At 40.7% G+C, this 11951-nt stretch overlaps 1 protein-coding gene across 1 annotated transcript in view; it reads left to right on the forward strand.

Annotated features, from left to right (window-relative positions):
• The window catches only part of SCUBE1 (signal peptide, CUB domain and EGF like domain containing 1), a 356000-nt gene that overhangs the window by 39249 nt on the left and 304800 nt on the right, over positions 1 to 11951 (forward strand). The gene's annotated exons all lie outside the window — the stretch shown is intronic.

Genomic DNA, 11951 nt, shown 5'->3' on the forward strand with positions numbered 1-11951 from the left:
GTTGTTTTCCGCCCATATGTCCAACCTGTCCAGGTCTGCTTGTAGTTGTTCCCTGCCCTCCGGTGTGTCCACTTCTCCCCACAGTTTTGTGTCATCCGCAAACTTGGACAGAGTACACTTCACTCCCTCGTCCAAGTCGCTGATGAAGACATTGAAGAGTATCGGTCCAAGGACCGAGCCCTACGGGACCCCAATGCCCCCACCCTTCCAGGTCGATACTGACCCATCCACTACGACTCTCTGGGTGCGACCCTCTAGCCAATTCGCCACCCACCAGACTGTGTAGTCATCCAAGTCACAGCCTCTTAACTTGTTCACCAGTATGGTGTGTGATACAGTATCAAAGGCCTTCCTGAAGTCTAAGTAAATGACATCAACCCCTACTCCTGCGTCCAGGTGTTTTGTGACCTGGTCATAAGAAGAGACTAGATTAGTCAAGCATGATCTACCTGCTACGAACCCGTGCTGGTTTCCCCTCAGCATAATTTGCCCTACCGGGCTCTCACAAATGTGAGCCTTGATAATTTTTTCAAAGACTTTGCCAAGGATGGAGGTGAGACTGACTGGCCTATAGTTGCCTGGGTCCTCCTTCCTCCCCTTCTTGAAAATGGGGACCACATTGGCCCTTTTCCAGTCCTCCGGGACCTGGCCCGTGTGGCACAAGTGTTCAAATATTCCCGCCAGTGGTTGTGCAATGACGTCAGCCAGTGCCTTCAGTACCCTCGGATAGAGATCATCCGGGCCTGCTGACTTAAACGCATCCAGTTCCTCCAAGTGACTCTGCACCATCTCAGGGTCTATGCTTGGTAGTCTGGTAGTCTTATTTGAGACTGTGAAATTTCTGTCATCTATTTAGAGCCATGGCTTGACTCCACTGGCTTTTGAGCAACAAAGAATAGGGAAAAACAGTGTGCGCCATGGTTCCTTCCTGATGCATTCATTTAAACCAGGGAGTTTAACACCTTTATTATGAAACTGTGCAAAACTGAGATAAAAACATCCATTGATAATCATGGCATCTCAGCTCTGAATACTCATATTGACTTGTGCCTGTAGAGAGAATAATTACTTGTGCAAATAGGAAGTCAAGCATGCAACTAGCCAGTATTTTAAATGTGTTAAGTTTTAACTAAACTAGATTAAGTTTTTAGACAAAAAACAATCAGTGCACAAAAATATAAGTAGTAAAAAGTGTCACAAGCCCATTTATCTCAACAAGAAAACTACAGGCATGTACATCTGCATGAATGACTAAATCATAATGGTCATATAAATTCGCCCAGATTGGAAACACAGGTGCAAATGTTAGCATGTGTTCCCTGAATACATATTGATCAATAGATCTCTATATCGATAATTATGGAATATATGGAATTAAAAGATGTATAGATATATAGAGATGGAGATCTATATCTCGATCTCATCTAGATAGAAAGAAAGATTATGCTGGATGAAGGAATCCTTCTGTTCTTTTAATTCCATATATTCAGCCCTAGATAGGAAAATAATAGAATCATATTCCTGGGACACTGTGTGCTTCATGGTACACAGGACATTCCTGAACTTTGTGGTAAGAGCTCCTAAATTGATGGCAATGTTAGTTTATTATATCTCTCCTATTCTCCTCATTCCTATCCATCCGGTCTCAGACACATGTGATGATGGCTTGTCATTGCAAATACTCATTGAAATAGAATTCAGCAATTTTGGATCTTTTTTCACTTGGATTTTGACACAAACCTGCTCAGTGACTTTTTGGAAACTAAGTCCAAAAATATGGATGTGTATTTACTAAGCATGTGGTGGACAGTGATGAGAAGCCATATGAATCGATCATTTTCCACTATTCGGGGAGTAATTCAGCATCTGACATGAAGCTTTAGTTTTCATTTTAGACTGGTGTGACTTTCTGTACACAGGAATGACCTCTTTCACAGTATGCGATCAGTCCCTGACTCTTTATTAACCTGATGCATAAGAAATTGTCACCTTCTGTTATATGATCCAACACAATGGCCAGAAAAGAGAAGTTTATCCAACAATGCTAGATACTAGCATTCATTTTTAGAGGGGAAGAAATAACTATCACATTGATTCTTTCCAAAGCAGATAGAGATTTAAGAGTGATAGGCTCTGTATGTTAGAATTACATGGTGAAGAATTCTACATGGTTCTCAGTAACATTAGTCAACGAATTACACACACGTTAGTTGGCATCTTTCCCCAAACTTTCCCAGAATTTTAGGCATATTCTCCAAAACGTTGAATTTTGACATCATGAAGTTGAAAAAACAATCTCACATCTATTTCTGAAAGACATCCCCATAACCAGAAAGCATACACATTACTTGTAGAACTGAAAAGCACCAAATTATGCCCCAGTAACTTGCAGGATTATTAACTTCCAGCAACTTGCAGGATTAGATGTAGAATCAAATATGTCCCCTAAATTTAAAGAGAGAATTGTAGTGGAAGTAGCTGTAATTTAAAAGTAATGGAAGAAATGCTGTCAGATGTCATGTTTCACATTTATAACAGCTTGTGAACAGGAAGTCTCTCTGCTTGAACTTGTCAGGCACTGCAGCTAATAAAGACAGACTCTAAAACTGTTATGTGCTCTGCAGGTATCCATCTTTATTTTGACATTTCACTTGCAGTTCAAAGAATGTGTAACCAATCTGTTTAAATATCAATTAGGAAAAATATCAAACCACAACAAGACCTAATTAGAAGTTCAAGATGTCTCACGCAGACCTTTAATTTGACCTAGTAGGATTCGGTACAAATAATGAATAGACCTAGAATGCATTGGATGTTTTGGATGATACTAGACACATTCATTTTTTGTGTTCAATTTTGGGTTATACTTCACCCTCCATGAGCATATGCATATATACTTTCCTCTATGCCCAGAGAATGTAAGTGTGTATCCATTCCCTTCCTGAGATCTTACCTCTTCAGAGGCTCTTGCATTCAGCACTAAGAGTCCCCAGTTCAGTCCTCACTGTATTGGCTAAATGGCAGCTGTCACACATACATAATACTCAAGAGTTACTGGCAATTATGCACCCATCCAGGAAAAAAACATGTACATTCCCCCCCTTCTCTTCTCTCCCCCTCCCAACACATTCGTTAATGAGTACAGTTGTTAGTCTGTTTTTAGGAGGCAAATGGGTGTTACAGACAAAGAACACCAAATAGACCTTATTATTAATAAAATGTTAGGGCTCAGCATGGGATAAACTCAGAAAATTCCATATTTAGGGATGTTCATTTTATTTACTTCACCTTGCTTCATATTCCAGGAATGTCAAATATGCAGCTCACCTATGCCTTTCTGTGAGCTGCAGGTCACATTGAGGTTTGCAGAAGCTCAACTTTACTTATTTTGCAGACACATTTCTGGTCTCATGGCTCCAGAGATAACCACCCAAAATGAACCTAGTGTGGATGGAGGCAACGATGTCTACTTTGAACTGCAGAAAGCTTGAAACAAAGACTTAAGGGGGATGAACTCTCCTGTCCTCTGTAAAGCTGATGGGAGCATCAGTTCTCAATAGGGATATTTGAGGACTAACATTAACTTGTTAAACACTGTTCATTTTAAGAAGAGGGAAAGGCACAGAAATGACTGTTTTGAGGCATGGAAACTGGGATATTCTGTAACAAAAGAAATGCAAAGGAAACACAAAAAGAGAGAGGGAAGACGGATTTGAGACAGACATACACTAGGGATAGCTGATTGATGAATATAGAAATTAGTTATTTAGTAATGCCTACATTTTTGTTGCTACATGAAAACTGTTTTCATATTGGATCTCTGTGCAAATCTTTCATTTAGCAACACATTCACTGGTAATGATGAACTTTACGGTTGTCGATAAAGTTCATCATCCCTTGATTAGCAGTCCCTTGATACAAATATGACAGTATTTCTGTAAACAGGGAAATCATTAGTGGGTCGGTGACTGAAGAGGCCAATCACAGATTCTCACATTTGATTTCACTTTACCACAAAGTAGCCAGGCATACCATACCTAAGGGTTAGTGTATTTTAAATATGACTTTTTGTCTGCTTTCAGAGATTAGTGTTGTTTAAAACACATTAATTGAAACATGCACATTAACATTAGCTAAAACTATGCCAGAGCCACAAGCTTTCTGAATTTGTTCATCTGGTGAATCTAACAAAAGCATCCTTACCTTATGTGTTCTTAACTAACTTGCTCCTCACTGGTTCTCATCACAAGTTAATAGGATAGAGTCTTGAGTGTTTAATAATGTTATTCTTCCAATAAAAAGGGAGCTCCTTAATAATGGGGATTGCAATAGGTGTCTTTTAGCAATCTTAAAATTTGCAAGTCATGAGCTGAATCATCATCTTTAAGAGAAAAGTATATTCTAAAGTTCTTTCTTAAGTAAAAAACAAAACAAAACACTTGCAGCCAAAAATAAATCTGCAGCTATTTCACATGCTTTCCAAATGGATCATAAATACTTTTAGCAAAGAAACACTAACAACTGTAAGTTTAGAGCTTCATTTGTAAAGATAGAAATGTACTGATAATGTTTTATTATTCTTTAACTCCCAGACATGCCTTTTCATAATTTGGTTTATGTTTGGAGTTTTCACTTTGTGACCTTAGAGAAAATCGTAAAAACGTGTTTATTTTCCTTTGTCCCTGGGTACACTAATAGGGAAAATAGAGGGGGGAGAGAGGATTTTTTTGCCGAAGGGATCTTATGAGGTGCTATGAAAGCACTTATTTTTTTGCAGAAGGGATCTTATGAGGTGCTATGAAAGCACTCTGGTGCTAGAGAAGGTCTTATACCTGCTATACTTGCTCAGCTGAGAAACATCAGGCTTTCTCTTGCTCACAAGAAATATCAGAACAATATCAATTTTCTACTTGGGGAAGAGCTATATAATATATTTGTGTCTTAAAGACACAATGACTCATCTCATAACCCATGAATTTTAAGAGAGCTAAGACACACCTACTGGAATCCCATTCTTAAAGAAGTCCCCTTTTATTAGAGAAAAGCATCTATAGCTCTCCCTACTCCCATCCTGCTCACCTTGGACCTTGGCTGTCAGAGCAGTCCTAATGCCTATCAAATTTTACAGTTTTTCTTGGGCACAAACATCTTGAAAACATCATGACAGTTAAAAAGCAGTAAAAAGCTACTGCATGTTTTTCATCTATTCATTAGATCATGTTTCCAAAGCCACAGCATTTAAAGAAAAAAAGACATTGGCATTTATGGGTCAAAAATGGAAAATCTTATTTCTTTAGAGTAAGAAAAAAACAGATTTAATAAGAATAAATTAATATATATTCTTTTTATAGTCAAACAAGGTCGTATATGAATATATTCATAGAAAGGTCTTGGAAGTTGACTGCACTTTGAAATGGAGCTTTGCTTGCAAGGAGAAAAATGGAATTAATCTCCAATCTTGCATTACATCAATACATACTTAATAAATGATGTCCAGTACTCTGGTCTTTCAAACTGAGCTGACTGTTGATCTTCAAGGTCAGTGGAATTTGTAGCAGATAAAGCAACCAATGAGTTCATATAATGTGAACATATCTGGAAATTCACTGAAGCTAGAATCCCACCTTAGATTTATTTCCTTTCAGGAATGTCATCTTAGTGGTGCTGTTTCCAGCTAGATCTGCACTTCTGGAATATCTGGCCAATGTTTGGCAGGAACACTCTTCTACCCATGTGGTTATTATTTGCCATTGGCTTTTGTTTTGGATGTTAAATTCCTAATTGGCTTCCTAGTTGTAAAAAGGTGTGGCTTTATGTGAAGAGTGAGTATCCTTGTCTGAAATGGTCCAGATGGCTTCTGGAAGTACTAAAGCACGGCGCAGTATGGGCAGTTACTGCACCGTGCATGCAGTGCATGGTTAGACTTCACTACTATATTGCCATAGCAGCTCACTATACCAGGGGAGTGCACTGCTATGGCGATGTACCTGGCGATCACACGTGTAGACCCACGTGGTCACTACATTGCCAGAGGGTGCCATTCAGTGACACAGTGAGTCACTATTTCACTGTAGGGCAAAGTGTAGACATGCCCTTATGTCCACAATATGTTTCCAGGAAAGCTGTCCTTGTGATTATGATCCAAAACTAGAACTTAGACATGGATTCTGTTTTTTGGTTTTGCTATCTGTGATTTTAGGCCCTCTATCTACTTATAAAGCAATGCATCATCTTCCCAATTTCATATATTTTTGAATTTAGAACTAGGAATCAGGAATTTGAGTGCTAATCCCAGCCCCAGTGTGCTTTATGTATACCTGCTCTTTGAAACCGAAGATCACTCTGTATATCTGTTTCCGGAAAACTGAGCTCTTCCTTAGTGTTAATTAATCCACTCTAGGTGGCCGTATAAACAAAGGGCCTAGTAGATGGTGGAAACAGACATTGACTTTTGTTGCCTTTGTGCCACCATAAAAACGTTTATGGCAGTACAAAGGCCAAACAAACAGATGTCAATACCCTAAATGCCCAAAATGTGTGGCTGTGTTGAAGGCGGTAACCATTTGTGCCACTATTTGGCAGTGGATGCCTATTTACTTTATGGCGCAAGAGTGAAAGCAGCCCAGAACAGCCTATGCTCTCTGGCCTCTCCCTCCCCACACCCCGTCTCCTCAAGCAGGTGCTCCAGTGACTTGAGGGGCCCAGTCCTGCACAGCCCAGGAATTTCCAGGCAAGATTGTGTACCTCAAGCCCTGGCAGCACCTCCACATCATTCACCACTTATGGAGACATGCCCTGGAGATCCCAGGGCTTGAGGGACCCAATCCTGCCTGGGAATTCCTGGGCAGCTCAGGACTAGGGCCCTCAAGCTCTGGGCGAGCATGTCAACTATTGTCCTACAGCATCAACACGTGGGACAATGGGCACAGCTAATCTGCTTCATTTGGCAATGTCTATTTCAAACCTTAGGCTTGGAGTCTACAAAGAAAAATGAAACATAATTTATAAACCAATGTAATTTTTTTGTTAACTATTACAAACTGCCAAATAAGACAAATTTGTTTATTCTCCATAATGCTTCCTTGCTGATATATTTAAAAAAGAAATCTGGACTCGTCTCTTCTAGAAGGTATGCTACATTTGTAACCCAAGTGCTAGATTTTGTATTTAGCGCTCTAATTTAGATGAAAGATGTATAAACTTAATGTGGGGAGACAGCAGCATCCTGTTTGCTATATATTTAGGAAAGTTCAAGAGCATAAATTATTCCTTTCAAAGCCAACTGCAATTTATGTTTACTAAATTAATTCCAGATCTCCTTTTTATAATTGGTAGTATAGAAAGAGATTACAACTTTTAAGGAAAAAACATCATTTTAACTATGACATGCCTCTATTCAAAAATCTACATTTGCAGGTCCAGAGAGAATGTGAATATTGTGAAAGATAACTTTTGAGCACTGCTGGGATAAAAGTGACACCAAATGTTCAGCACTCTGCAGAAATGTGCACCATAGGCTTTCAAACGCCAGCCATTCTTTATGTTGTTTGTTAATTATCCTACTAATGTTGCAATCCAGCTATGGCCCTGACCCGTTGAAGTCAATGAGCTTTGGCTCAGTCCCTACATGATCTATAGTGGGTTCAGGTCCGCTGGAGTAACTTGAATTAGATGCATCCTAGGAATTTTTGGACATTCAGGTACCTGATTTACATTAGCCAGTATGTTAAAGAATAGGGATGCTCTCACTTTGTATTAACTTGTGCAAAGTCTTGAGTAAAATCTGTCATCTTCCGTCCAAGAGTATTAGAAATACCAGAAGTGTGCAGTGAATTTTACAATACAACAGAGTGAAATGATTATATAAAATAGAAATTGATATTACTAAAGTTCAGCTTACTTCACATTTTGGAGGTGCAGTGCCTTCTAGTTTCTGCTGGTGCTAGAAGCAGCCTTACTGCAAATGCAGGAAAGAAAAATCTGGGCAGTTCTGCAAACTGGTTGTGGCACATGAAACACCTTCAGCTGAGAGAGGAGAGGGAGTGAACAGGGCACCAGGAGCAGCTCTGGGGAGCCTGGGTCAGCTGGGATGCTCCACCACTATGCAGCAAGCCCATCCCTCAGCTACAGCAGCCAAGCTCCGTCTCCTTCTGCCACTTCCTATTCTCTAATGATTATCTTAATTCCCACAGCCTCTACCTCTGCCCAGGTGTTGAAATAGCTTGCTATGCCTCTGAGTTAATCCATTAAATGATATTACCAAATAAATCTGGCTATTCACATAATGAATGGAGATCTGGATAGATAGACTTTTTATTTGTAGAGTACAATCCCTTCTCTGTCTTCTTCCTTTTTATAATGATGGCTGTTAGTGATTATGAAGTCATATATGAATTTGGTTTAGGGAAATTATTATTATAGAGGCTATTGTAAAAATTGTTTTTCCTGTATATTTAGTGTTCAATACAAAATCAAGGATATAAAAATATTTTTTTCTAAAATAAAATCTAAAGTCAAATTAAGACGTAAAAATTTGATTTGGAGAGATGAAAGGGTCCTCTGATTCGATTTGGAGTCAACGATTCAGCTACTGAATTGGGCTGAATCTCTGCCGAATCGAATCAGGAACTGAAGCTTTGCGCAGCCCTAATAAACAAGTCTGTTGAAAGTTATTGCTAAGACTCATCTAGGACAGGGACCCCAAATACAGGTACTGAACCTGGCAGCCTGTAGAGCTAGTGGGACCAAGGCACCTAAACAGCATGAAAGGGAGTGATATTGGAAGCATCATGTCTGGTATATATTTGACTCCCTACCCTGTTTGAGCAGATAACCATTTACAGCTGGATCAATTGGTGGCAGCCTTTGTCATAGATGAGTAGCCTGTGTTCCCAGCCCAAACAAGGCCGTGGGTAAGATTTTCTTCAAGCACCTAAGTGACTTAGAAATATAAATCCAATTTCAAACATTACTTGGTACTCAGAAGCCTAAGCAACAACTGAAAATGTGACTTTGGCTCCTAAGTCACTTAGTCTCTTTAAAAAATTAACCTGTGCTTCAATAGCTACTCGCATTTTTAGTTCCAGGTAAAGTTAGGTTTCCTAATAGAGTAAATCCAACTAACACTGAATTTATTAAAACAAAATGCTATGGTCTTGTCTATGCCAATACTCCCAGAAGTTGAGCCTCCATGCATTAGAAACTGGTGTTAACAACAATAGGAAAAAATTCTAGATCTTTCTTCAGTGTAGAAATGTCCTTTCTGGGTTGAGTTTTATGTTCCTACTATGGAAAGGATGTAGACAAATTGGAGAGAGTCCAGCAGAGACCAACAAAAATGGTTAGTGGGCTGGGGCACATGACTTCTAAGGAGAGGCTGAGAGAACTGGGTTTATTTAGTTTGGAGAAAAGAAGACTGGGGGGAGGACAGGCAGAGATTTAACAGCAGCCTTCAACTAACTGACGGGTGGTTCCAAAGAGGATGGAACTAAACTGCTCTCAGTGGTGGCAGATAACAGAACAAGGAGCATCGGTCTCAAGTTCCAGCAAGGGAAGTTCAGGTTAGTTATTAGGAAAAAACTTTCTCATCACAAAGTTAAGAAAGCACCGGAACAGGTTACCCAGAGAAATCGTGGAATCTCCATCTTTGGTGGTTTTTAAGACCTGGCTAGACAAAGCTTTGACTGGGATGATCTAGCTGAGGATGGTTCTGCTTTGAGCAAGGAGACTAGATGACATCCTGAGGTCCCTTCCAACCCTAATTTTCTATGATTCTATAAGCCTTGCTAATTAAAGACGATACCTTCTGTCATCTAGCTCAGGGCTGTCCTACCCCTTTAGGCTGGCTGGTTGGCTGGATCTGGACTATGGGGCTTCTTGTGATCCCAGCAATCCACTCCAGCAGTGGGGTGGGCAGCAGCAGTGTTAACCCCCCATATTCAGATTGCACCAGTACCGTTTGCCCCGTCACCAAAAGGTGTCTCCAACAGTGAGCTAAATCCAGACATTCTGTGGCAAGGCCTCACTGGCACAGTGGTTGTCATAGCCATGGGAGTTAACATTGCTGCTGCTCATCCCACTTCAGGATATCTGGTACTAAGGACCAGGATTTAACTACTTGTGGGCTGCCTTTAGCCTGTGGGTCACCATTGGGACAGCCTTGATATAGCTTAACAATTTATGGAGGGATGACAGGATATCCCTGTGGGATTCACTGAAAGGAATTACAATGTTACTTTGTCAAAGGCTGAAAAACTAAAAGACATTAAAGTTCTAGAATGGATTGGCTTTATAGCTAGCATATACTGTATTTATTCAATTCCAAGATGAAGTTTTTTTTTCCCCATATGACATGAAGGGGGAAAGCCTCTCATCCTGGGACTGAATACAAGGTGGCAGAGGGAGAAGGCTGCTTTCTGGCCTTATTAGTGTATTCCACTGAGTAAAAAACCCTGATCCCTTCTAGTCATATTTAATGATCTACCTCGGAGTTCTAGTTGCCCAGGATTTTCATTTATTGTGTATACACTGTTTATACACTTTTTATTCCAAGTGCATCAGCCAACTATTTGAGGACGTGGGTAAAACAGTGATTGGTGACCTGTCTGCATGTGTCAAAGCATAACAGGAGGACAGAAGCAAAACCAGCCTAATGTACTTTGCTAGCTTCATACAACTTCTCAGAAAACATTTTCAATTTACTAGTCTTACTTTCTTGATGTTTTAACTACATTTCTGGAGGTTATACATTTCAGTCATCTGGCAAGTGAATTCTATCAAGTAACAATACATTCCTTGGATGGAAAAGATTTCCACTTGCAGAACAGGTAGAATGTGTGGCTTCAGTCCTAGTTTTGCATTGGTCTCGTCATGCAAGGAGACAGAATAATTCTCTAACACATGGCAGAATTGCATCATGTAACCTGAACTCCTTGGGCATGTCCACACATGCAGGCATGTGTGCTTGCAGCAGCTCAAATAAAGCGGTGAAAATTTGAGCTGGGGCTTTTTGCCTTGGCAAATGTGCCTGGACATGCACTTTAGTGTGGGGCAAATTGTGCCACTTGGGGCAAAATAACCCTGCCTGGCTCCTCCTGGATCTGCAGCCAGAGGGAGCTAAAGCCCAGGGGCAGCACCTGTGCTGTCCTCAGCAGTATGAAAAGCTGCCCTGTCCTGGCCCCATCAGTACAAAAAGCTTCCCTGTCAAGTAGCTCAGGGCTACTCACTCTCAGGAGCTTCTGGGGCCCAGCCAATTGGTACCTGGGGACACTACCCCTTGTGCCAGCAGGACAGCAGAAACTGCCCTTTACCCACTGCAGCAGTCTGGCAGTGGAGGCTGCTGCCTAGCTGTGACCTGCTGCGCACCTGCCAGACCTGGATGGGAACTGCACAGCCAGTAGAGGCATCTGCCCCTCTGGGCCAGCTGCTAGTGGGCCGTGGCTACGAAGTTAGCCTTTGTGCAGCACTACTACCATGTGTGCCCCTAGCTGGCTATCTGAGCAGTTATCTCCTGGAAGATGTTCCTGGTGTGGTGGTCTGGTTTGAACTGTCAAAGCATGTCCTCCTGGCCGCAATTGCCCAGGAGGTCAGCCACCTCCAGCTGGGTCCAAGGTGCCAGCTCTGAGCAGGCAGGGTACTGCCACTGGCCTTCCTAGTAGGAATTATAGTGTTCACTATTTGAAAACTGAAAAATCCCTGATTAAAAAAAAATTCCTAAGTCATTCTGCAAAATACCCCAAAATCCATGTTCTTCCACAATTACAAAAAAAAAGACCACTATATATATAGAGAGAGTGAGAAACAGAGACAGCAATCAGTTGGGCAATGTGTTATTGATATATCTACAGTGTTAAAGCAATTTGGAAGCCCACCAGTATTTCTATCATCATCATAAAGTGAATTCTAAATACCTATATGTTTTGCTTCCCTTCACAACCACAACCACCAACCTG

This window comes from Alligator sinensis, unplaced genomic scaffold, assembly GCF_000455745.1.
Source record: "Alligator sinensis unplaced genomic scaffold, ASM45574v1 scaffold292_1, whole genome shotgun sequence".
Taxonomy (NCBI): Eukaryota; Metazoa; Chordata; order Crocodylia; family Alligatoridae; genus Alligator; species Alligator sinensis.